A 27,601-nucleotide genomic window follows, 5' to 3' on the forward strand; every position below is an offset into this window, starting at 1 on the left:
AAGCCTAAAGCACTTGTAATTTACTTCACATTAAATATCACTCAATGAAACACAAATCCAGCAATCTTCGTTCAGCAAGTCATTTTACACCACAAAAATACGTTTCGCAAATGTAATGTCTGTCGGCCTACATAGAATAAATGTAACAACAACAAAGGGCTTTGTTAATGCGCATCACTTCTGTACTTTGATTAAATACGATTATGCACTTTAGGCATGCACTATGCATGGTGGTCTGCATGGTTACCAGTATCGTGCACTGCAGTCGATGCGCAGTTGCGCGCACGACCTAGGTTATAAATGACCTCATGGAGAGAGGGAGGAGCTCGCGCAGTACCTTTGGTCCATCAGAGGATTCATGTGGAGTTAAGCCGTTGGAAAACTTTTCCTACTGAGATATCCATGACATTTCCCAGGTAAATATTTTGACTCAAGTTCAGTGTGTTCGTCTTTAGAGAAACTATCAAGTACAGCTTGGACTGTGTTTAGTTAGGTTTGAGGAGAGAAAGTAGACTAACTTAGCGAGCTATATGGAGAGTTTAGTTTCGGCTTTTCTCAGGTTGTCTGGAGGAAGAGTTAGCAAGGAGGATGAATACGTTGGAAACGTGTTTGACTGGAAGCGCTGTGAGTTCACATTGAAGAAATAAACATAGCGTTAAATAAACATGTCTATTGCTATTATGCGGGAAGTGTGTTTAATAGTGAGCGATAGGGCCTCACTTTAAAATCAATGATTTGTTGAGCAAAGTGTGAGGGGGGGTTCTTGTGAAACTGCGCTCGTTGACAGCTCGAGCTTTAAGTCAAGCTGTTAAGTCTTAACTAAAATCTTTAGACATTTCTATTGAGTCCAACCATAGCTTAAACGTATGTTCAAAAACGTTAGCTGTGCAACTTGTCAGGTTTTGTCGCTGTTATCAGGCCACTCAGAACCTTGCTGAACTAAATCCGGTTGGCCTTATTTGATTTTATAGTCTCACGCTGAAATTGCCGCTCATTTTGGCGTGCTTGGGAAATGTGTAAACTGTCAGCAATGCATTCCTACAAGAGACAAAAAAAACAACAACAGCTGTTGGCTTTGCTACTAAGTAACACGTTAGTTACACACAACGAAAACCATTATTTGACCAGATACCAATTCATTTAAGTACAGTATAGACGAATTATATTTTTTTAAATGTTAAACACCACACACTGTGTGCCATAGTAACTAGAATAACAGGTATCCCACCCCTTTTTAACCCTATCCTCAAAACCTTCCATTTTACCATACTGTTCTTGTGTTGTTACACCTCTATAATAAAACCAAGTAGGTTTATGTGGTGTATTCCCGTGTTTATTGTGAGAAACTAACTTGTTACCATACCATTAACAATGTTATTGCACTTCATTATATTCTGTAATGTTAAGTGCTAAAATAATATCCTGTTTTTAATGGATCAGAAATAGTTTATTACATAGTAGTGTGGTCTTGTTTGATGCTTGAAATGTATATGAGGTGGTGGTTTTGAAGTCTTCGGTTACAAGAGCCTCATCTCGGGAGTTGATCAAATTTAATTCATAAACAGCGCAAGGCTTGCCGCACTACGAAGAGCTGCTGGCAAAATGCACGCAAGTGCTGTTTGAATGAATGTTTACATGCCTGCTTCTGCCTACCACCGCTCAGTCAGATACTTAGATACTTGTATGCTTGTATGCTCAGTCAGATTATATGCAACGCAGGACACGCTAGATAATATCTAGTAGTATCATCAACCATGTGTAGTTAACTAGTGATTATGATTTATTGTTTTTTATAAGATAAGTTTAATGCTAGCTAGCAACTTACCTTGGCTTACTGCATTTGCGTAACAGGCAGTCAGTCTCCTTGTGGAGTGCAACGAGAGAGGCAGGTCGTTATTGCGTTGGACTAGTTAACTGTAAGGTTGCAAGATTGGATCCCCCGAGCTGACAAGGTGAAAATCTGTCGTTCTGCACCTGAACAAGGCAATTAACCCACCGTTCCTAGGCCGCCATTGAAAATAAGAATATGTTTTTAACAGACTTGCCTAGTTAAATAAAGGTATAAAAAATACATAAAAAAAATCGGCAAAAAAATACAGATTTCCGATTGTTATGAAAACTTGAAATCAGCCATAATTAATCGGCCATTCCGATTAATCGGTCGACCTCTAGTCAAGACCCAACCCATATGCAGTATACTTGCTCACCCTTGGTTTGAGTCATGTTGACGTAAGTTTGTTCTGTGTTTACATAAGACACTTCCTTGCTTTTTGGAACTCATGTAAACCTCAGATGCTTTAAAAAGTTATTGTAGTCCTTTCTGAAACGTTCTTCATGCTGAAAGGTCCGTTTCCATTTTGATGAAAAGGGGCAGATTAATTGAATGAACATAGCATGTCCTCACTGAACTTTGTGATGGTAGGCTACCTGGAAAGTGCTTTGAGTCTGACACAAAGTTCAGATGAATTCAAACCATTTGGTTGTTGTGACCTTAGTCACTACAGTTCAGTTGACCTTACATATGATAAGATAAAAGCTTGTCTCTTCTCTATTAAACATTTCTATATCCATAACCTTCAGAGTTAACCTATTATCCATTTCACAATCATGACATCAAAGCTTAAAAATATTTCCAGCTCCACAACAGGTGACTGACTGCAGCTGACAGGTGCTTGCTTGTGATGACTGGACTGAAGTGTGCACTGTCATAATAGTTTATCTGAAGAAAACAAATGTCATAAGTCATTTGCAAAGTTACTGTATGTAGCCTTTAAAGTGCCGAGGAGGTCTGTAGTCACAGTAGAGAACCTGGTTCCCATGGTTCATAGCCAGTTACCCAGTAACAAGGGAGTGGAACCAAGGAGACAATTTGGGGGTGAGGAGACAGTCAATGGAGCCACTGACCTGACAGTGTTCAGGCCAGGATGTCCAAACACTGTCCACATTATGTAGCAAATTATTCTACCACATTATGTGGCACATTATTCCAGTAAGAAGCAGCAATATTGAATGTCTACTGACATGAAGAGTTTAATTGGGTTTAAAGGACCCTCATTACCAGAAAATTGTTCAGCAGAATTGTTTTGTGTCGCAAAAACAGGGAAAGTGTGTGCTGTTTGTTTTCAGAGCTCTCCGTGTGAGTAGGTTTTGCAAAATGAAATGCTATTGGAAGGATTCTCCGTGAACCTGGTTGTGCGCTAATGCCGGTGTAAAGATATGGGTTGACACTAGGGCTGTGATGGTCATGGAATTTTGGTTGACGGTCAGCCAAATGACCATAATAACTGTTAGAATAGCACATTTTCTTCTCTCACTGCGAGTGTACCCATGAGTTTACCAGTTAAATTACCAGGGTTGCAGGTTCCAAGCAAGTTCTATTCATTCTATTTCTATATGTGCTGCTGCTGCATTGTGGGGGGTGTTGCCTAGGCAACCGAAGTCTCGTTTGCTACAACACCTTGCTTGTTTCAGCAAGGAGCAACAAAGTTTCATCAAGGTGAGAAGCATCCATGTTACTGCAGAAACAGACTCAAATCAAATCAAATTTTATTGGTCACGTACACATGGTTAGCAGATGTTATTGTGAGTGTAGTGAAATGCTTGAGCCTATATATTTATAAGAATGTATAAATATATGGATGAGCAATTTCAGAGTGGCATAGGCTAAGATGCAATAGATAGTATAGAATACAGTATAAACTGTACATATGAGATGAGTAATGCAAGATATGTAAACATTGTTAAAGTGGTATTATTAAAGTGTTCCATTTATTAAAGTGGCCAATGATTTTAAGTCTGTATATAGGTAGCAGCCTCTCTGTGCTGCTGATGGCTGTTTAACGGTCTGATGGCCTTGACATAGAAGCTGCAGTCTCTTGGTCCCAGCTTTGATGCACCTGTACTGACCTCGGCATCTAGATGATAGCGGTGTGAACAGGCAGTGGCTCGGATGGTTGTTGTCCTTGATTATCTTTTTGGCCTTCCGGTGACATCAGGTGCTGTAGGTGTCCTGGAGGGCAGGTACAGATGATGCATTGTGCAGACTGCAACACCTCTGGAGAGCCCTGCGGTTGTGGGTGGTGCAGTTGCCGTACCAGGCGGTGATACAGCCCGACAGGATGCTCTCAATTGTAAAAGTTTGTGATGGTTTTAGGTGACAAGCTTGAGGTTGAAGAGGCACTGTCTGTGTGGCTGGACCGTTTCAGTTTGTCAGTGATGTGTACCCCCGAGGAACTTAAAACTTTTCACTTTCTCCACTGCTCTACCGTTGATGTGGATAGGGGGGTGCTCCTTCTGCTGTTTCCTGAAGTCTACGATCATCCCCTTTGTTTTGTTGACGTTGAGTGAGAGTTTATTTTCCTGACACCACATTCCCGAGAGTCCTCACCTCCTCCCTGTAGGCTGTCTCGTCGTTGTTGGTAATCAACACTAATACTGTTGTGTCCTCTGCAAACTTAATGATTGAGTTGAAGGCGTGCATGGCCACGCAGTCATGGATGAACAGGGAGTACAGGAGGGGGCTGAGCACGCACCCTTGTGTGGCCCCAGTGTTGAGGATGAGCAAAGTGGAGATGTTGTTTCCAACCTTCACCACCCGGGGGCGGCCCGTCAGGAAGTTCAGGACCCAATTGCACAGGGTGGAGTTGAGATCCAGGGCCTCAAGCTTAATGATGAGCTTGGAAGGTACTGTGGTGTTGAATGCTGAGCTATAGTCAATGAACAGCATTCTTACATAGGTATTCCTCTTGTTCAGATAGGATAGGGCAGTGTGCAGTGTGATGGCGAATTCATCGTCTGTGGACCTATTGGGGTGGTAAACAAATTGAAGTGGGTCTAGGGTGACAGGTAAGGTGGAGGTGATATGATCCTTGACTAGTCTCTCAAAGCACATCCTGATGACAGAAGTGAGTGCTACAGGGCGATAGTCATTTAGTTCAGTTACCTTTGTGTTCTTGGGTACAGGAACAATGGTGGCCATTTTGAAGCATGTGGGGACAGCAGACTGGGATAGAGAGAGATTGAATATGTCCGTAAACACACCAGTCAGCTGGTCTGCGCATGCTCTTAGGACGCGGCTAGGCATGCCGTCTGAGCCGGCAGCCTTGAGAGGGTTAACACGTTTAAATGTTTTATTCATGTCGACCAAGGAGAAGGAGAGCCCACAGTCCTTGGTAGCTGGCCGCGTCGGTGGCACTGTTATCCTCAAAGCGGTCAAAGAACGTGTTTACCTTGTCTGGCAGCAAGACGTGGGTGTCCGCAACGTGGCTGGTTTTCCTTTTGTAGTCTGTGATTTTCTGTAAACCCTGCCACATACGTCTCATGTCTGAGCCGTTGAATTGCGACTCCACTTTGTCTCGATATTGATGTTTTGCCTGTTTGCTTGCCTTGCAGAGGGAAAGACTACTCAGTTTGTATTCTGCCATATTCCCTTCACCTTGCCATGTTTAAATGCGGTGGTTCGTGCTTTCAGTTTTGTGTGAATGCTGCCATCTATCCACAGTTTCTGGTTAGGGTAGGTTTTAATAGTCACAGTTTGTACAACATCTCCTATACACTTCTTGATAAACTCAGTGACCATTTCGGTGCACACTGTATATATTATTCTCAGAGGCTACCCGGAACATATCCCAGTCCGCCTGCTCAAAACAACCTTAAAGCGTGGATTCCGATTGGTCAGACCAGTGTTGAATAGTCCTTAGCACGGGTGCTTCCTGTTTGAGTTTCTGCCTATAGGAAGGGAGGAGCAAAATGGAGTCGTAGTCAGATTTGCCGAAAGGAGGGCAAGGGAGACCCTTGCATGCATCCCAGAAGTTAGACTAACAATGGTCCAGTGTTTTTCCAGCCTGAGTGCTACAGCCAATATGTTCATAGAATTTAGGTAACCTTTTCCTCAAATTGACTTTGTTAAAATCCCCAGCTACAATAAATGCAGCCTCAGGATCTATGGTTTCCAGTTTGTATAAAGTCCAGTGAAGTTCCTTGAGGGCCGTCGGGGTATCGGCTTGAGGGGGGATATACACTGCTGTGACAATAACCGAAGATAATTATCTTGGGAGAAAATACGGTCAGCATTTGATTGTGAGTAATTCTAGGTCAGGTGAACAAAAGGACTTGAGTTCCTGTATCAAATCAAATCAAATTTATTTATATAGCCCTACATCAGCTGATATCTCAAAGTGCTGTACAGAAACCCAGCCTAAAACCCCAAACAGCAAGCAATGCATGTTGCATACTTAAATTCACACAGGACACCGGATAAGACATGAGATGTACTCCAGATATAACAGACTGACCCTAGCCCCCCGACACATAAACTACTGCAGCATAAATACTGGAGGCTGAGACAGAAGGGGTCAGGAGACACTGTGGCCCCATCCAATGATACCCCCGGACAGGGCCAGATAGGCAGGATATTACACCAACCACTTTGCCAAAGCACAGCCCCCACACCACTGATAAGTTGTATGTTGTTACAATTACACCATAAGTCATTAATTATGAAACATACACCCCTGCCCTTCTTCTTCTCAGAGAGATGTTTATTCCTGTCGGCGCGATGCACTGAAAATCCAGGTGGCTGTACCGATTCCGACAGCATATCCTGACACAGCCATGTTTCCATGAAACAGAGAATGTTACAATCCCTGATGTTTCTCTGGAAAGCAATTCTTGCCCTGATCTTGTCAACTTTGTTATCGAGGGATTGGACATTAGCGAGTAATATACTCGGAAGCGTTGGGGGTGTGCGCGCCTCCTAAGTCTGACTAGACGACCTCTCTGACTCCCTCTCCTCCGGCGGCGTTGTTTTGGGTTGGCCTCTGGGATCAGTTCAAATGCCCTGGGTGGTACGAAGAAATGGTCCGCTTCGAGAAAGTCGTATTCCTGGTCGTAGTGCTGATAAGTTGACACTGCTCTGATATCCTCCAAAATTTCCCAGCTGTATGTAATAACACTTAAGATTTTCTGGGCTAACAATGTAATAAATAATACATGTCCTCACAAATCCCGTCTTCAGTCAACTGTTTAAAAATAAAATAAGTCTTATTATTTTGGTTTTAAACGGTTATTTATTTTCATGACGGTCTTCCTCCATAATCGTGGGTTATACAGTAATTGTGCCAGCCCTAGTTGACACCAATAACAAATGTGGCAGAGGGTTGTCAGTAGAGGTCGACCGATTAATCGGGATGGCCGATTAACTAGGGCCGATTTCAATTTTTCAAAACAATCGGAAATTGGTAATTTTGGACGCCTATTTAAAAAAAAAAAAAAAAAGATTTTTTACTCATTGCGAACTAATTTGCCAGAATTTTACGTAATTATGACATAACATTGAAGGTTGTGCAATGTAACAGGAATATTTAGACTGATGGATGCCACCCATTAGATAAAATACGGAACGGTTCCGTATTTCACTGAAAGAATAAACATCTTGTTTTCGAGATTATAGTTTCCTGATTCGACCATATTAATGACCTAAGGCTCGCATTTCTGTGTGTTATTATGTTATAATTAAGTCTATGATTTGATAGAGCAGCATGACTGAGTGATGGTCGGCACCAGCAGGCTCATAAGCATTCATTCAAACAGCACTTTCGTGCATTTTGACAGCAGCTCTGCTGTTTATGACTTCAAGCCTATCAACTCCCGAGATTAGGCTGAAATGGCTAGCTATTTAGCGAGGTGCGCGCTAATAGCATTTCAAACGTCACTCGCTCTGAGACTTGGAGTAGTTATTCCCCTTGCTCTGCATGGGTAACGCTGCTTCGAGGGTGGCTGTTGTCGTTGTGTTCCTGGTTCGACCCCCAGGTAGGAGTGAGGAGACTTGTTAAAACAAACCACCAGCTTTCATATGTTCTCATGTTCTGAGCAAGGAACTTAAACGTTAGCTTTCTTACATGGCACATATTGCACTTTTACTTTCTTCTCCAACACTTTGTTTTTGCATTATGTAAACCAAATTGAACATGTTTCATTATTTTTTTGAGGCTAAATTGATTTTATTGATGTATTATATTAAGGTAAAATAAAAGTGTTCATTCACTGTTGTTGTAATTGTCATTATTACAAATACATTTTAAAAATCGGCCGATCTGCTTTTTTTTGTCCTTCAATAATCGGTATCGGCTTTTAAAAATCATAATTGGTCGACCTCTAGTTGTCAGTCCACCCTCCATAGGCTTGAAGTTGAGTGGGATGTTTTTTTTTGTGTATTTCAAACATAAAATTAATAATGTGTAATCACACTCCCATCCTCTGTTTGCAAAAGGGGTCTTGTGTTTTATTCAGATTTATTCTACATTTGTATGTGTACAAATACAATGCCATTTTGGGGAAACCCCCCTCTTTATCTCTGTAATCTGGTCTCCTTCACCACCAGCAGTTACCATACCAGGTCTGTTAGGTGGTTGCTACTTAAAGACCCCAGGACATTTCCAGTATTAGGCAAGGCTGCCTTCTCGTTTTGTGCACCAGAGGCATGGAATAGTCTACAGTCCATGCTTCATCTAGATATGTGAGTGCCACTGAATTAATTTTAAAATATTGATGGGATACTCTGTTACAGAGAGTAAATGCTTTTTTTAGGCTGGATCATCTTGTTATATTGTTGTATATTTAATTCTGTAATCTGTTGATTGTCGCTGCCTTCTTGGCCAGGTCTCCATTGAAAAATAGACTGGGTGTAAATGGGCTTTTCCTGGTTAAATAAAGGTACATACATTTAAAAAAAAAGCCTTCCCAGAAGAGTGGCCAATGATTTTGGAATGAGATCTTCTATGAACAGCTGTCCACATACTTTTGGTCATGTAGTGTAACTAGACATTATTATTTGTCTGTCAAAGGATTCTCTCACAGTTAATAATAGGAAGCTAACAATATATCATCATTTCATCCTTGGTTCTTGTTGCTTGATCTGCTCAGTTCAGCTGACAATGGCTAGGTCTAATCTTCAAATTGTACACAGGCTATTACATTCACCAGTATCTAGCCTATAGGGTACAATGCATTGTGTAATTGCATGTACAATTTCTCAAGGGTTCAAAGCAGTTTGTATGTATCGCTCGCCTTAGCTCTTTTAACACCACCATTTAATTGCCCTGCTTCCCTCTCAGCATCAATAAAAATGTTACAGAATGACAGATGCATGTTGAGTTGCCTTGCTAGATTGCTGGAGGATTAGGTTTCTGAACAGGAGAGCAGCTCAGGCAGAGAGAAGAGAGAGAATGTGCAAGCAAACAAAGCTACTGTACGACCCTGTGAAATTTCAGTGACCTCATTAGCTCACTGAGAACATCCAGTTTAGAAACCACAATTATTTGGGTCTGCCAAAAGTTTTATGATTGCACCATTTAATTAACACATTTGACTCAATGAGGCATTCCATCGAACTGACATGGTAATAATTCATTCATGAAAGGACTCTCATAAAAACCCTCAGTGGGCTACAATACTGTATGAGACCTCAAGCCTGTGTTAGTGCAACCAAATGTGTGTGTGTTTTAACTTTACCTCCTGATGAAACAGCTGTTATTGATTAAAAAAAAATGTGTTAAGTATTTAGAAAGCTGCAGAGAGAAATGGAAGGCTAAATCGCTGTGTTATGGCCAATGTTCCCTCTAAGCTGCGAGCGCGCACAACTCCCCTCGGACGGTGCAGAAGAAATGTCAGCTGCGCAGAGAAGAACGAGATTGAACTTCACTCAACTTTCTAGTTTTCCCCTTTATTAAACACTGTCAACATATCGCTCTACTGTATGAATTGAATCAGTGCAATATTATACACTTTCAATGTGCCATACCGAAACAAAACAAACTGCAAGATTTAGTATGCAATAGAGGTCGACAAATTAGGATTTTTCAACGCCGATACCAATTATTGGAGGACCAAAAAAGGGCGATACCGATTAATATTTTTATTTATTTATTTGTAATAATGACAATTACAATAACACTGAATGAACACTTTTTTATTTTTAACTTAATATAATACATCAATAAAATCAATTTAGCCTCAAATAAATAATGAAACATGTTCAATGTGGTTTAAATAATGCAAAAACAAAGTGTTGGAGAAGAAAGTAGAAGTGCAATATGTGCCATGTAAAAAAGCAAATGTTTAAGTATCTTGCTCAGAACATGCGAACAAATGAAAGCTGGTGGTTCGTTTTAACAAGTCTTCAATATTCCCAGGTAAGAAGTTTTAGGTTGTAGTTATTATAGGAATTATAGGACTATTTCTCTCTATACCATTTGTATTTCATATACCTTTGACTATTGGATGTTCTTATAGGCACTATAGTATTGCCAGTGTAACAGTATAGCTTCCGTCCCTCTCCTCGCCCCTCCCTGGGCTCGAACCAGGGAAACATCGACAACAGCCACCCTCGAAGCATCGTACCCATCGCTCCACAAAAGCCGCGGCCCTTGCAGAGCAAGAGGAACAACTACTTTAAGGTCTCAGAGCGAGTGACGTCACTAGCCATTTCACATCAGTTACACCAGCCTAATCTCGGGAGTTGATAGGCTTGAAGTCATAAAAAGACAGTGCTTTTTTTTTGTGAGAGAGTGCATTGGAGTAGGATTCTATTGCATTGACAGGCACTACTCAGACCTATACTCTACACAGACTGGTGCGCCATAACCAATCATTGCTGCAGTAGGCCTACAGTGAATTCGGAAACCATTCAGCCCCCATGACCTTTTCCACATTTTGTTACGTTACAACCTTATTCTAAAATGGATCAAATTGTTTTGTTTTTTTACTCATCAATCTAAACACAATACCCCATGTAGAAATGTAGAAATAAAAAACTGAAACATCACATTTACATAAGTATTCAGACCCTTTACGCAGTACTTTGATGAAGCACCTTTGGCATCGATACTGCCTCGAGTCTTCTTGGGTATGACACTACAAGCTTGGCACCCCTGTATTTGGGGAGTTTCTTCTCTGCAGATCCTCTCAAGCTATGTCAGGTTTGATGGGGAACGTGGCTGCACAGCTATTTTCAGGTCTCTTCAGAGATTTGCGATCCGGTTCAAGTCCGGGCTCTGGCTGTGCCAATCAAGGACATTCAGAGAATTGTCCTGAAGCCACTCCTGCATTGTCGTGGCTGTGTGCTTAGGGTCATTGTCCTGTTGGAAGCTGAACCTTGGCCCCAGTCTGAGGTCCTGAGCACTCTGGAGTAGGTTTTCATCAAGGATCTCTCTGTACTTTGCTCCGTTCATCTTTCCCTCGATACTGACTTGTCTCCCAGTCCCTGCATGCTTCATCGTAGGGATGGTGCCAGGTTTCTTCCAGACGTGATGCATGGCATTCAGGCCAAATTATTTAATCTTGGTTTCATCAGACCAGAGAATCTTGTTTCTCATGGTCTGAGAGTCTTTTTAGGTGCCTTTTGGAAAACTCCCAAGTGGGCAGTCACTCTACCATAAAGGCCTGATTGGTGGAGTGCTGCAGAGATGATTGTCCTTCTGGAAGGTCTGTGCCTCCTTCCCCAGATCTGTGCGTTATTTGTAACTTATTTTGTACATAATGTTTCTGCCACCGTCTCTTATGACCGAAAAGAGCTTCTGGATTTCAGGACAGCGATTACTCATCTTGTACTGGACGAACAATTTTTCTTTAACGAGTCGGATGCAAAGGATTTACTTCAAAGGGAGGGAGGAGGTCAGAGACCTGGCAGTGTGGTGCCAGGATAACAACCTCTCCCTCAACGTGATCAAGACAAAGGAGATGATTGTGGAGTACAGGAAAAGGAGGCCCGAGCACGCAGCCATTCTCATCGACGGGGCTGTCGTGGAGCAGGTTAAGAGCTTCAAGTTCCATGGTGTCCACATCACCAACAAACTATCATGGTACAAACACACCAAGACAGTCGTGAAGAGGGCACGACAACGCCTATTCTCAGGAGACTGAAAAGATTTGGCATGGGTCCTCATATCCGCAGTTTGGCAACTGCTTGGCTTCCGACCGCAAGGCACAACAGATGGGATGTGCGTAGGGCCCAGTGCATCACTGGGACCAAGCTTCCTGCCATCCAGGACCTCTATACTAGGTGGTGTCAAAGGAAGGCCCTAAAAATTGCCAAAGACTCCAGCCACCCTAGTCATAGACTGTTCTCTCTGCTACCGCATGGCAAGCGGTACCGGAGCGCAAAGGTTAAGGGCTTGTAAGTAAGCACTTCAGTGTAAGGTTCCTGTTGTATTCGGCGCATGTGGCAAATACAAATGTATTTAATCATATTGACAGGTGTGTGCCTTTCCAAATCATGTCCAATCACTTGAATTTACCACAGGTGGACTCCAATCAAGTTGTAGAAACAGATAATGGATGATCAATGGAAGCAGAGTTCACCCCAGCTCAATACTGTGCCAAATGATATGTGAAGAATGCAACAAAGATGCAGAATCATTTGGCTAGGTGCATAAAGTTCCCTCAGCGCTCACATCAAGCAACCTCTGACAAAAGTCCCTCTACTTCTATTAGAGGTTTAAATGATGAACCTTATCGATAGCAACAGCTCATGGTCCTCCAGGAATCAGAAGTTTTTTTGACTCAATAGAGGAACATAGTAAGCGAAATGCTGATGAATGTCTTGCTCGAGCTGTGTATGCAACTGGTTCACATCTGATGCTTACAGGCAATGTGTATTGGAAGAGATTTCTGAATGTTCTTCACCCAGCATACACCCCTCCAACCAGACATGCTTTATCTACTAATTTGCTGAATGCAGAGTTCAACAGAGTTCAAGTGAAGGTCAAGCAAATCATAGAGAAAGCAGACTGTATTGCAATCATCTCTGATGGGTGGTTGAATGTTCATGGGCAAGGCAAAATTAACTAACTTAACTCCTGAAACCTATAGCAGTAGCCATTGCACGGATTGAGGGAGACAATGCCATCCTGTCTGATGTTCAGGCTCTGCTTGCAGATGTAAGAGAATAAATCCGTACTGCCCTGCCTACTTCACTGTTGCTCCAAGCAGAGGAAACTTCAGTTCTGAAGTACATCAAAAAGCGTGAAGACTTCTGCCTGAAGCCCATACACGCCACAGCGTAAATGTTGGACCCCAAGTATGCTGGCAAGAGCATCCTGTCTGGTGCAGAGATCAATAAGGCCTATGGTTTCATCACTTTCGTTTCTCGCCACCTTGGCCTGGATGAGGGCAAGGTTCTTGGCAGTCCGGCGAAGTACACTTCCAAGCAAGAGCTTTGGGATGAATATGCAGTATGGCAGTCGTGCCAACATATCTCATCAGCCACCTGGTGAAAAGGACTTTGTGGATCTGCACGCAACAGGCTGACCGAATCAAGGAGTGAAAAATTGGTGGCCATCCAGGCAAATTTGAGGCTTTTTGAGCCTGACAACGAGCCATCCTCAAGAAGGTTGGAACTTGACATTGAAGATGAGGCCTCAGAGTGATGTTAAAGAGGTGGACATTGAAGAGGTCCAGGGAGAAGACATGGAAGCCTGAGAGGAAGACAACCAAAGCTTTAGTTTCTAGACTATCATTTTACAGATGTATGTTGAAAACATTTTTGTGAGATGCGATGGATCATTGGGGATCATTCAATAATCCCTTTCTTTTGTTGTTCAGTGAAATCATCCCATGTGAAGAGTCAACTCATTTAATTGAAGTTCGATTCGTAACTACATTTTTACATTTTATTTCTATTGGAAGGATTTAATCATTTGTAATTATGTCTACTAATGATAAGGTTTATGTTTCTGTCTCCAAATGATATGGTAAGTATATCAATGCAAATAACATATACATTTAAATGGTAATAATATTAATTCCCATATATTCCTGTTAATTTCCATATATTCTAGTTAATTCCCACGGAAAGTTTCCACCCCTGAATATTCCCCAAAATGTGAAACCCTAGTCACAACGATTCATCGATACGTATGCTATGATACTGGTAAAGTTGTCTTGCACACCTACAGTGCTGGTTATTAACTAAACCTAGCTAGCTCATGGATGCAAACAATGTTCTTCCCTTAAAACACAGAAAAACAACATAATCTGTTTCAGTAGCTATTGTTAGCTAGCTAACTATATAGCTAGGTGTCATCATCTAAAATAACCATAATTTTTAAAACAGGTCTTATTTGATTAATGGTGGTGTTACCCATCTTTGTGAATCTAGCCACAATATGGATTAAGCCACAATATTGGACTTTGCGGTTAGCCTTCAAAATAAAAGTATATAATTGACAGTGATGCAAATGCATATAAATAGTATAATTATGCTATAATTGAATAGATCATACTACACAAGTTTGGAATGTTGTTATATAAAATCAACAAAAGACAATAATTTGTTAATTTGACAAAAATCTGTTGAAATCTCACTGGATGTATTATACTTTAGAATTGCATTGAGTACATACTTATTTCACTGTACAGCCTTACCTATGGATTGTGGATCAATGACATGGGGTATCAGTCTACTCAGTGACACCCAGAGAGCATTAGCATAGTAACTCTTATTATGGGACTCTGAAACTCTGCCACATTTATTGTCAACCTATGTGAATTGAACACTATTCTTGAGGAAAAACAATACTGCATGGATGTTTTGTAGTCTGATAACTCATTTCATTGATCCCCAGTCCTTAGGTAAGCTGTACAGTGCAATATGAATGTCAATACACACAATAGGTTGACTGGGCAGGTGATTTCACACAGTCCCAGTCCCGTGATAAGAGCTACAACTTTAATATTTGCATAAACTCTTCACAATTGTGGTCTGTGGGGGACACCGAGTAGACTGATACCCCATTTCATTGCTTCACATACCAACCTTGTTTAAAATGATCTAGTCTAAATATGGCATGATTCAACCAGTTGTAACCTTCTGCATCACTTTCAAAGAGGTACTTTTATTTTGAAGGCAAACAGCAAATTCCATTGTTGTACCTAATCCTTATTGTGGCTAGCTTCACAACCATAACCCGGTCAGGTCGAGCCTCACTAGCCAGATGAAGCTAGCTGGCTGCTTATAATGTTAGCTTTGGGCAACAGGGTTAAGTAGCTGGCTAGCTATTTATTTTCATGAACTGAAATTCAATTTCAATAGGTGAAAACAATACTTACTCACAAGGATTCCTAAATCATTGCTAAGAATAGTGAAAATTACTGCAGTTTTTAATGGTTATTGTTTTCAGGCTGGTTGTATTGGTGCTAGCTAGGTACCAAGCAAATGCTAGCTAGCTACCCCACAAGTTGCTGTCAAACAAATAAGGCTTTATTACCATTGCGGTATTGTAAACACATCGTTCGTGGCCGGTGTTTTCTTGTTTGCAGACTTTTTTGTACCACTTTGACAGTGCTACTGATAGTAGTGGTGGTGCTTGGCTTGCACATGCAAATTCAGAACACACAACATTTTATACTAGAACTGTGTTATTTAAAGTGTCAAATTAAAATCTTATTTAACATGTTAAATGGTGTTATTGTCAAATAGTGTTATTTTACGTGTATCTTTTTTGACACACAAAGACCCAAACGGCGTTCCATTGTATGTCGTGAAGCTAATAGCAGTGTGTAACTCCGGTAGGGCAACATCTGAACAATAGCGCACGTGGTAACGTTAGTGTGTACCGGTGCTCGTCCAGTCGCGAAAGCCAACATCATCCACGACAGAGAACGGTTGATTGTCAAGGGCAATGAATTCAATTATCTTGGCATTAATGGATTTCGCCTTTGAATTGTCTCACTCTTTCAGATGACTGCTCGACTTGTTGACTGCTCAATCCACACAGCATACATTGTGGGCTGGGCTAGGTTAGGAATGCTGTGTTGCAGGTGTAGCGCAAAATGTTATGTGAAGTCATTACGTCATGTACCTACGTTATATAGGTATGCACATCTGCTTTGACATCATTTTTTTACACCGGTGTTAAACTAGACATCGGCCCGATACCGATGTTGGCATTTTTAGCTAATTTCGGCCAATTCCGATATGTTCACCGATATATTGTGCATCCCTAGTAACTACAATGTTGTTGATCCATCCTCAGTGTTCTTCTATCACAACCAATAAACTCTGTAACTGGTTTAAAGTCACCATTGACGTCGTGGTGAAATCCCTGAGCAGTTTCCTTCCTCTCTGGCAACTAAGTTAGGAAGGAGGCCTGTATCTTTGTAGTGACTGGGTGTATTGATACCCCATCCAAAGTGTAATTAATTATATCACAATGCTCAAAGGGATATTCAATGTCTTTATTTTACTCATCTACCAATAGGTGCCCTTCTATGCGAGCCATTTGAAAACCTCCTTGGTCTTTGTTGTTGAATCTGTGTTTGAAATCCACTGCTCGACTGATGCTCGATGTCCACCAGATGCATATGCGTTTGTTTTGTCGGATGTCTAGCCCGCATTTTTAGTACATGACACACGTGCTTCGCTTTTTAACAGGCTAAAAGCTAGCTAGTTGGAGTCTGTGTGTGTACTTTTGATTTGTACCATGGCACAGAAAAGTAACGCAGCCTAGTCGGGCACCCCAAACGTAGCACTGCGGACTGCTCCATTAACAATACATTACTTCCGCCGGAATGCAAAGAGTTTGATGCTTCTGGTGGACATAAGGTGTGAACACTATTATTGCACACAAGAGTGAGTCCTTGCATCTTATTAATTTTAACATTTTAATTCCTGAACTTTAGGCTTGCCATAACAAAGGGGTTGAATATTTATTGACTGAAGCCATTTCAGCGTTTCATTTTTAATACATTTGTAAAAAATAAATTATAAAAAGTTCCACTTTGACATCATTGTGTGTAGGCCAGTGACAAGAAATTAAATTAAATAATTTAAAAATTCAACCTCTAACACAACAAAATGTGGAAAAAGGAAACGGGTGTGAATACTTTTTGAAGGCACTGTAGCTAACAACTTGGTAACTTGACAGTAGGTCTAGGCATATTTGATGGCCACAGGAATAATTAAAAGGGTCAGCTACTCATGAACTGTGTTTTGGTGTAGTACATGCGCAGAATGTTTAGAAAACGGGAACAAGCATCCAGAGGATGGGGCAAACAGGGCGCCGGGCCACTGGTTTCCCCCCCGTGATATCGCAATACTACTCGGTATCGTGATACTTGGCCTGGTATCATATCATTAGAAATATTTTATTATCATGACAACACTACATGAGAGCAGGGGTTGGAACCAAAATAATTTTCCAATCATTTAATTCAGAACAGAACCACTAAGTTCTGAACTGGTTCAAACCAGTTCTTTCTGTTCCTTTTTTAACTTGTGAAATCAACAGTATTTTGCTCATTAAATTACTTCAGCAATCAGTGCGGATAGAGCAGGCAAGCTAGTTGTTTACATGCATAATGCACAGACAAGTGTAGCCTTTGGCGAAAGATGCGACAGAAATTATGTACGTGGGGAGAAAGCGAGAGGGGGTTGAGGAGGAGGCTTGAAATGCTTGACATCTTATGACATGCATTATCTGAATTAGGTCCACAGAATTATACCTAGCATGAGCGGCTTCAATTATGGAACTTTATGTCCTTTGAGCTAGCAAGCTAACAAACTTGTGTGTGCACAGCGGCACCAGAATTTAAAACACATCTTACCTTTTTGTTGTTAATAACTTCAACGTGAAACGTGATATCTACACTCTTAGAAAAGAAGGTGCTATCTACAACCTAAAAGGGTTTTTCGGCTGTCCCCACAGGATAACCCTTTGAACATCCCTTTTTGGTTCTGGGTAGAGCCCTTTTGGTTCCAGATAAAACTCCTTCGGGTTCCATGTAACACCCTTTCCACAAAGGGTTCTACATGGAATCCAAAAGGGTTCTACCTTGAACCAAAAAGGGTTCTAGCTGGAACTAAAGCAGGGTTATCCAATGGGGACAACCGAAGAACCCTTTTGGAACCCTTAACCCTTAACTAGCTGATTAAAAAATCTATATCCCTATCTTCTGAATCATGCTTGTAATGTCAGTACAGTAGCCTATGCTTCGGAGGGACAGGTATGCTTAACACACGCGCACACACACAGGCAAAGATTTTCAACTGGCAGGCATACACTGGAAAACATTTCTGAGTGATAGAGTGAGGGCTTTGCGTATGCACTTTGTTGTGTATTTTTGTGGGACTAGAAAAATGCCTGGAACGTAAAATAATTATATTAACCGGTTTCCATGCTTTTAAAATAACGGTTCTGTTCCGGAATAGGGTGGATCACTTGTGTTCCCGGTTCTGTTTCTGTTTTTTGAAAATGTTTGTTATTTTCTAGCAGTTTTCGGTTATGTTCCCTGAACCAGTTCAAACCCCTGTATTAGAGGGCTGAGTTGTGGTCTTTTTCTTAGAGGTATTTAGGCCTATATATTACTAAAAGTTCAGTGTGAGGTAGTCTAATAATAAACCTCTGCTGCTGTGGTGATGAGTGGCCATGAAGTCTTATCCGCAAACTGTCTAGGCTAAGCTCAGGCTGAACACCTGTGGAATGTTCATCAGCCAAAACCCAGGAGTGATTTATTAGACGTGCACATCTGCTTTAAACAAAGGGAACGGCTCAGAGTCCCTATGATGTCAGAGTCCTGACTATTGCTTTTTTTTCCCAATCTACCCTTCTGTTTTAAGATGCCAATTCCATGAAATCCCTACAATAGAAAATCATGTAGGGATTTGAAACTGGTGAAGATGCTGTGTGTTAAGAGAAAGTCTGTAGAGTGTCGTTCCATTTAAATTCAATCACTTTTTGACTGCACCCCCTTTTGATTGAACAAAACTTTTCATACATACTTGCCCATGGTAGAAGTGGTCAGAAAGTGACTTTCTGGACATGAATCCCCAAAAATTCAGGAGATTGTGGTAGGGCTGTGACGGTAATTGAATAACCATGTAATTGACGATCATGGATGAAGACCGTCATAAAATTAAAATAACTGTCTAAACTGTTTAAATAGGCCTACATACATTTTTGGAAAATACATTTTGTTATTAACTTTATTGTCATGTAGATAAACTTGACCTAATAGCGGGAGTATTTACTAATGGTTGTAAGCAATTGTTTTGATAACTTAGTCATTCTATTAAACTGTCTCTATCTCAGCCTCTTTCCAACTGTAGTTTCATGCTCCAGCAGCTAAACCCCTAGATGCGCAGGGGTGTAGAATCGCTAGCCTATAGGCAGGCTATGGCACTTGATGGGTGGACTTTCTTTTATACAATTACATTTTCATTGCTTGCTAGTAAATAAATAAATCAGTCTTCTTTAAAAAAAGGTTGGATGTGTCTGACTATTAATTATTAAACAGCAGTCAAGAAGGTTATTCTGGCTCGGAAGCCTATAATGCACGAATTATGTGTCAAATGGACAATGCACCATGTGTAGCTTAGAGCTTATTTTACATCATCTGAAGTGTTTGTTGTGCCCGCCATCGGTTGAGACATAGCATGCTCTTGAATGCAGGATGGGTATAATGTTTTGGATGATAGGCCTAAATGTACTAAACTGGAAATAAAATTGCAATTTCAACTTTCAAATGGTACCACAAAGATGGTTGGAGGTCCACACATCAGAAAATGTTGACTTGAATGGGAATAGCAGTTGTTTTAAATTATACTGTCAATCTTCCATAAGAAACTTATTGAAATCATAGAAATATATAAAATAGAATATACATTCCCATTTAAGTTGACATTCAATGGGGTGGACCAGAGGTCATCTTTTTGTTAGTAATTGGAAGTTAAATGACAATTAAAATTAAATGGTGTACTAGCTAAATTGCAGTGGTCTGAAGGGATAGGTACGTTCTATGAATTATATTTATATTATTGAAATGACACTCACCCTGTATTCAAGAGCATACTGTGTCTAAGATACCAACATATGCAAAAATGAAAAAAATCTGAGTTTCCATGTTTAAGATAATTGACGTTAAAGCTGCCATATGTCACTTTTTGGATGACCTGACCAAATTCAGTTGGAAATGTGAGTTATAGATCTGTCATTCTATTTCAAAGAAAGTTTAAGAAGCGGTGGATATACAGTGCCTTGCGAAAGTATTCGGCCCCCTTGAACTTTGCGACCTTTTGCCACATTTCAGGCTTCAAACATAAAGATATAAAACTGTATTTTTTTGGGAAGAATCAACAACAAGTGGGACACAATCATGAAGTGGAACGACATTTATTGGATATTTCAAACTTTTTTAACAAATCAAAAACTGAAAAATTGGGCGTGCAAAATTATTCAGCCCCTTTACTTTCAGTGCAGCAAACTCTCTCCAGAAGTTCAGTGAGGATCTCTGAATGATCCAATGTCGACCTAAATGACTAATGATGATAAATACAATCCACCTGTGTGTAATCAAGTCTCCGTATAAATGCACCTGCACTGTGATAGTCTCAGAGGTCCGTTAAATGCGCAGAGAGCATCATGAAGAACAAGGAACACACCAGGCAGGTCCGAGATACTGTTGTGAAGAAGTTTAAAGCCGGATTTGGATACAAAAAGATTTCCCAAGCTTTAAACATCCCAAGGAGCACTGTGCAAGCGATAATATTGAAATGGAAGGAGTATCAGACCACTGCAAATCTACCAAGACCTGGCCGTCCCTCTAAACTTTCAGCTCATACAAGGAGAAGACTGATCAGAGATGCAGCCAAGAGGCCCATGATCACTCTGGATGAACTGCAGAGATCTACATCTGAGGTGGGAGACTGTCCATAGGACAACAATCAGTCGTATATTGCACAAATCTGGCCTTTATGGAAGAGTGGCAAGAAGAAAGCCATTTCTTAAAGATATCCATAAAAAGTGTCGTTTAAAGTTTGCCACAAGCCACCTGGGAGACACACCAAACATGTGGAAGAAGGTGCTCTGGTCAGATAAAACCAAAATTGAACTTTTTGGCAACAATGCAAAACGTTATGTTTGGCGTAAAAGCAACACAGCTGAACACACCATCCCCACTGTCAAACATGGTGGTGGCAGCATCATGGTTTGGGCCTGCTTTTCTTCAGCAGGGACAGGGAAGATGGTTAAAATTGATGGGAAGATGGATGGAGCCAAATACAGGACCATTCTGGAAGAAAACCTGATGGAGTCTGCAAAAGACCTGAGACTGGGACGGAGATTCTTCCAACAAGACAATGATCCAAAACATAAAGCAAAATCTACAATGGAATGGTTCAAAAATAAACATATCCAGGTGTTAGAATGGTCGAGTCAAAGTCCAGACCTGAATCCAATCGAGAATCTGTGGAAAGAACTGAAAACTGCTGTTCACAAATGCCTCACTGAGCTCGAGCTGTTTTGCAAGGAGGAATGGGAAAAAATGTCAGTCTCTCGATGTGCAAAACTGATAGAGACATACCCCAAGCGACTTACAGCTGTAATCGCAGCAAAAGGTGGCGCTACAAAGTATTAACTTAAGGGGGCTGAATAAGTTTGCACGCCCAATTTTTCAGTTTTTGATTTGTTAAAAAAGTTTGAAATATCCAATAAATGTCGTTCCACTTCATGATTGTGTCCCACTTGTTGTTGATTCTTCACAAAAAAATACAGTTTTATATCTTTATGTTTGAAGCCTGAAATGTGGCAAAAGGTCGCAAAGTTCAGGGGGGCCGAATACTTTCGCAAGGCACTGTATTCTATGTGTGCCATTTCTATGCTTCCCATTCTTCCCAGTTTGTTTTTTTACACCAGCTTCAAACAGCTGAAAATACATAATCGTTGGTTATGGAAAATGTATTTCAGAGTGGTTTAGATTAGAGGTCGACCGATTAATGGTAATGGCCGATTAATTTAGGCCGATTTCAAGTTTTCATAACAATCGGAAATCGGTATTTTTGGGTGCCGATTTCCGATTATTATTGTTATTGTTATTTAATTTTTTATATTTTTTATACCTTTTATTTAACTAGGCAAGTCAGTTAAGAACACATTCTTATTTTCAATGACTGCCTAGGAACTGTGGGTTAACTGCCTTGTTCAGGGGCAGAACGACAGATTTTCCCCTTGTCAGCTCAGGAGTTCCAAATCTAGCAACTGCACAGTTAACTAGTCCAACGCTCTAACCATTGCACTCCACGAGTAACCTGCCTGTTACGCGTAATGCAGTAGAAGCCAAGGTAAATTGCTAGCTAGCATTAAACTTATCTTATAATAAACAATCAATCATAATCACTAGTTATAACTACTAATCCAGTTTAGCAGGCAATATTAACCAGGTGAAATTGTGTCATTTCTCTTGCGTTCATTGCACGCAGAGTCAGGGTATATGCAACTGTTTGGGCTGCCTGGCTCATTGCGAACTAATTTGCCAGAATTTTACGTAATTATGACATACATTGAAGGTTGTGCAATGTAACAAGAATATTTAGACTTAGGGATGCCACCCGTTAGATAAAATACCGAACGGTTCTGTATTTCACTGAAATAATAAATGTTTTGTTTTCGAAATTATAGTTTACGGATTCGATCATATTAATGACCAAAGGCTCGTATTTCTGTGTGTTATTATGTTATAATTAGGTCTGATTTGATAGAGCAGTCTGACTGAGCAGCAGCAGGCCCGTAATCATTCATTCAAACAGCACTTTAGTGCGTTTTGCCAGCAGCTCTTCGCAAGCACAGCGCTGTTTATGACTTCAAGCCTAATGCCTGGTGTAACCAATGTGAAATGGCTAGCTAGTTAACTGGGTGTGCGCTAATACTGTTTCAAACGTCACTCGCTTTTAGATCTGGAGTAGTTATTCCCCTTGCACAGCAAGCGCCGCGGCTTTTGTGGAGCGGTGGGTAACGATGCTTCGAGTGTGGCTGTTGTCGATGTGTTCCTGGTTCGAGCCCAGATAGGGGCGAGGAGGGGGACGGAAGCTATACTGTTACACTGGCAATACTATAGTGCCTATAAGAACATCCAATAGTCAAAGGTATATGAAATACAAATGGTATAGAGAGAAATAGTCCTATAAATACTATATTAACTACAACCTAAAACCTCTTACCTTGGAATATTGAAGTCTCATGTTAAAAGGAGCCACCAACTTTCATATGTTCTCATGTTCTGAGCAAGGAACTCAAACGTTAGCTTTTTTACATGGCACACATTTTTACATGGCACATATTACTTTCTTCTCAACACTTTGTTTATGCATTATTTAAACCAAATTGAACATGTTTCATTATTTATTTAAGGCTAAATTGATTTTTATTGACGTTTTATATTAAGTTAAAATAAGTGTTAATTCACTATTGTTGTAATTGTCATTATTACAAATAAAAAAAATTGGCAGATTAATCAGTATAGGCTTTTTTGGTCCTCCAATAATCGGTATCGGTGTTGAAAAATCTTAATCGGTCGACCTCTAGTTTAGATGGTACAATGATTCTCTACATTACAGTGAACTCGGAAAGTATTCAGACCCCTTCCCTTTTTCCACATTTTGTTACGTTACAACCTTATTCTTAAATGGATTAAATCTACACACAATACCCCATAATGACAAAGCGAAAACAGGGTTGTAGAAATGTTTATACATTTATTACAAATAAAAAACAGAAATACCTTATTTACATAAGTATTCAGACCCTTTGCTATGAGACTCGAAATTGAGTTCAGGTGCATCCTGTTTCCATTGATCATCCTTGAGATGTTTCTAGAACTTGATTGGAGTCTACCTGTGGTAAATTCAATTGATTGGACATGATTTAGAAAGGCACACACCTGTCTATATATAGTTGAAGTCGGAAGTTTACATACACCTTAGCCAAATATATTTAAACTCAGTTTTTCACTATTCCTGACATTTAATCCTTGTAGAAATTCCCTGTTTTAGGTCAGTTAGGATCACCACTTTCTTTTAAGAATGTGAAATGTCAGAACACTAGTAGAGAGAATGATTTATTTCAGCTTTTATTTCTTTCATGACATTCCCAGTGGGTCAGAAGTTTACATACACTCAATTAGTATTTGTTAGCATTGCCTTTAAAACTTGTTACGGACGTGGTTCCTGCACAGGAACCACATCAGCGGAAATTTCAGAGCGCCACCTATAGTACTATTGTATAGTACTCGATAAATCTCAAACTTTCATTAAAACACACACGCAAGATACTCAATTAAAGCTACACTCGTTGTGAATCTAGCCAACATGTCAGATTTGTAAAATGCTTTTCGGCGAAAGCATGAGAAGCTATTATCTGATAGCATGCACCCCCCAAAATACCTGAACGAGACCTAAACAAAAGATTTTGCGGTAGCCGGCGCTACACAAAACGCAGAAATAAAATATAAAACATTCATTACCTTTGACGAGCATCTTTGTTGGCACTCTTATATGTCCCATAAACATCACAATTGGGTCTTTTTCCCGATTAAATCCGTCAAAGTATGCCAAAAATGTCCATTTATGAAGGCCGTCTGATCCAAGGAAAATGCACCTTTACACGACGCAACGTCACTTTTTAAAATTAACAAAGTTGCCTATAAACTTTTACAAATCACTTCAAACTACTTTTGTAAACCAACTTTAGGTATTAATAAACGTTAATAATCGATAAAATTGATCACGGGGCGATCTGTATTCGATAGCAGCAAGTCTTGAAATCATCGTCCATTTTTTTCACTTTCATAATTTCCTGGGTGCACCCCAAGACAGGAAGTGCCTATACGTCATCCCACCAAGGATAAACATGCAAAGAAATGCCAGTATTGGCGACATCGTGTGGAAGCTGTAGGCGTTGTAAACGGAACCTCATCTATTTTCTATCGCCTTAGACAATTGAAAGACTGGCGGATGAATTTTTTTGTTTTGTTTTTGGTGAACAGTTTTCCCTGGGATTTTTACTCCTGAACACGTTCTGTTATAGCCACAGACATGATTTAACCAGTTTTAGAAACTTCAGAGTGTTTTGTATACGCACATACTTATTATATGCATATACTATATTCCTGGCATGAGTAGCAGGACGTTGAAATGTTGCGCGATTTGTAAAAAAAAGCTGCGAAAATTCGCAGCATCCTTAACAGGTTAAATTGTTTAACTTGGATCAAACATTTTCGGGTAGCCTTTCACAAGATTCCCACAATAAGTTGGGTGAATTTTGTCCCATTCGTCCTGACAGAGCTGGTGTAACTGAGTCACGTTTGTAGGCCTCCTTGCTCACACACATTGTGATTGTGATGGCCACTCCAATACATTGACTTTGTTGTCCTTAAGCCATTTTGCCACAACTTTGGAAATATGCTTAGGGTCATTGTCCATTTGGAAGACCCATTTGTGACCAAGCTTTAACTTCCTGACTGATGTTGCTTGACTATATGTAACAGTATAACTTTAGACCGTCCCCTCGCCCATACCCGGGCGCGAACCAGGGACCCTCTGCACACATCAACAACAGTCACCCACAAAGCATCGTTACCCATCGCTCCACAAAAGCCGCGGCCCTTGCAGAGCAAGGGGAACCACTACTTCAAGGTCTCAGAGCAAGTGACGTCACCGATTGAAACGCTATTTAGCGCACACCGCTAACTAAGCTAGCCGTTTCACATCCGTTACACTGACCCCCCTTTTTGACCTCTTCCTTTTTCCGCAGCAACCAGTGATCCTGGTCAACAGCATCAATGTAACAGTATAACTTTAGACCGTCCCCTCGCCCATACTCGGGCGCGGACCAGGGACCCTCTGCACACATCAACAACAGTCACCCACAAAGCATCGTTACCCATCCCTCCACAAAAGCTGCGGCCCTTGCAGAGCAAGGGGAACCACTACTTCAAGGTCTCAGAGCAAGTGACGTCACCGATTGAAACGCTATTTAGCGCACACCGCTAACTAAGCTAGCCGTTTCACATCCGTTACATATATCCACATAATTTTCCTCCCTCATGAAGCCATCTAATCTATTTAGTGAAGTGCACCAGTCCCTCCTGCAGCAAAGTACCCCCATAACATGAACATGATGCTGCCACCCCCGTGTATTCTTCGGCTTTCAAGCCTCCCCCTTTTTCCTCCAAACATAACGATGGACATTATGGCCAAACAGTTCTATTTTTGTTTAATCAGACCAGAGGACATTTCTCCAAAAAATACGATCTTTGTCCCCATGTACAGTTGCAAACCGTAGTCTGGCTTTTTATGGTGGTTTTGGAGCAGTGGCTTCTTCCTTGCTGAGCAGTCTTTCAGGTTATGTTGATATAGTACTCGTTTTACTGTGGATATAGTTACTTTTGTACCGGTTTCCTCCAGCATCTTCACAAGGTCCTTTGCTGTTGTTCTGGGATTGATTAGCCTTTTTCTCACCAAAGTATGTTCATCTCTATGAGACAGAACGCGTCTCCTTCCTGAGAGGTATGACAGTTGCGTGGTCCCATGGTGTTTATACTTGCATACTATTGTTTGTACAGATGAACGTGGTACCTTCAGGTGTTAAGAAATTGCTCCCAAGGATGGACCAGACTTGTGGAGGTCTTAGGTGATTTATTTTGATTTTCCCATGATGTCAAGCAAAGAGGCACTGAGTTTGAAGGTAGACTTTGAAATACATCCACAGGTACACCTCCAATTGACTCAAATGATGTCAATTAGCCATAAGTTAATCAGAAGCTTCTAAAGCCATGACATCATTTTCTGGAATTTTCCAAGCTGTTTAAAGGCACAGTCAACTCAGTGTATGTATTCTTCTGGCCCACTGGAATTGTGATACAGTGAATTATAAGTGAAATCATCTGTCTGTAAACTAGAGGTCGACCGACTAATCGGAATTGCCGATTAATTAGGGCCGATTTCAAGTTTTCATAACAATCGGAGATTGTTTTTTTTGGGCACCGATTAAAAAAAAAAAAACTTTATTTAACTAGGCAAGTCAGTTAAGAACACATTCTTATTTTCAATGACGGCCTAGGAACGGTGGGTTAACTGCCTCGTTCAGGGGCAGAACGACAGATCTTCACCTTGTCATCTCGGGGGATCCAATCTTGCAATAGTTAACTAGTCCAATGCAATAACGACCTGCCTCTCTCTCGTTGCATTCCACAAGGAGACTGACTGCCTGTTACGCGAATGCAGTAAGACAAGGTAAGTTGCTAGCTAGCGTTAAACTTATCTTGTAAAAAAACAATCAATCATAATCACTAGTTAACTACACATGGTTGATGATATTACTAGATATTATCTAGCGTGTCCTGCGTTGCATATAATCTGACTGAGCATACAAGCATACAAGAACCACCAGCTTTCATATGTTCTCATGTTCTGAGCAAGTAACTAAAACGTTAGCTTTCTTACATAGCACATATTGCACTTTTACTTTCTTCGCCAACACTTTGTTTTTTCATTATTTAAACCAAATTGAACATGTTTCATTATTTACTTGAGGTTAAATTGATTTTATTGATGTATTATATTAAGTTAAAATAAGTGTTCATTCAGTATTGTTGTAATTGTCATTATTACAAATACATTTTTAAAAATTGTCCAATTAATCCGTATCGGCTTTTTTGGTCCTCCAATAATCAGTATCGGTATCGGCGTTGAAAAAAATCATAATCGGTCGACCTCTACTGTAAACAATTGTTAGAAAAATGACTTGTGTCATGCACAAAGTAGACGTCCTAACCG

At 40.6% G+C, this 27,601-nt stretch overlaps 1 protein-coding gene across 7 annotated transcripts in view; it reads left to right on the plus strand.

Annotated features, from left to right (window-relative positions):
• The first annotated feature begins 307 nt into the window (after nt 1-307).
• Nucleotides 308-27,601, plus strand: part of LOC110520058 (protein TANC1) — a 285,120-nt gene continuing 257,826 nt past the window's right edge. For 2 of the 7 annotated variants that reach the window (XM_021597043.3, XM_021597046.3), the window contains exon 1: nt 309-416. The gene's annotated coding sequence lies outside the window, so the exon portion shown is untranslated. Of the gene's footprint in view, nt 417-25,577; nt 27,059-27,601 lie in introns of those variants that run through there. The other 5 variants (XM_090229688.1, XM_090229690.1, XM_090229689.1 and 2 more) reach the window with 3 other exon arrangements.

This window comes from Oncorhynchus mykiss, chromosome 3, assembly GCF_057628025.1.
Source record: "Oncorhynchus mykiss isolate SJ-2025 chromosome 3, ASM5762802v1, whole genome shotgun sequence".
In the NCBI taxonomy this organism is placed as follows: Eukaryota; Metazoa; Chordata; class Actinopteri; order Salmoniformes; family Salmonidae; genus Oncorhynchus; species Oncorhynchus mykiss.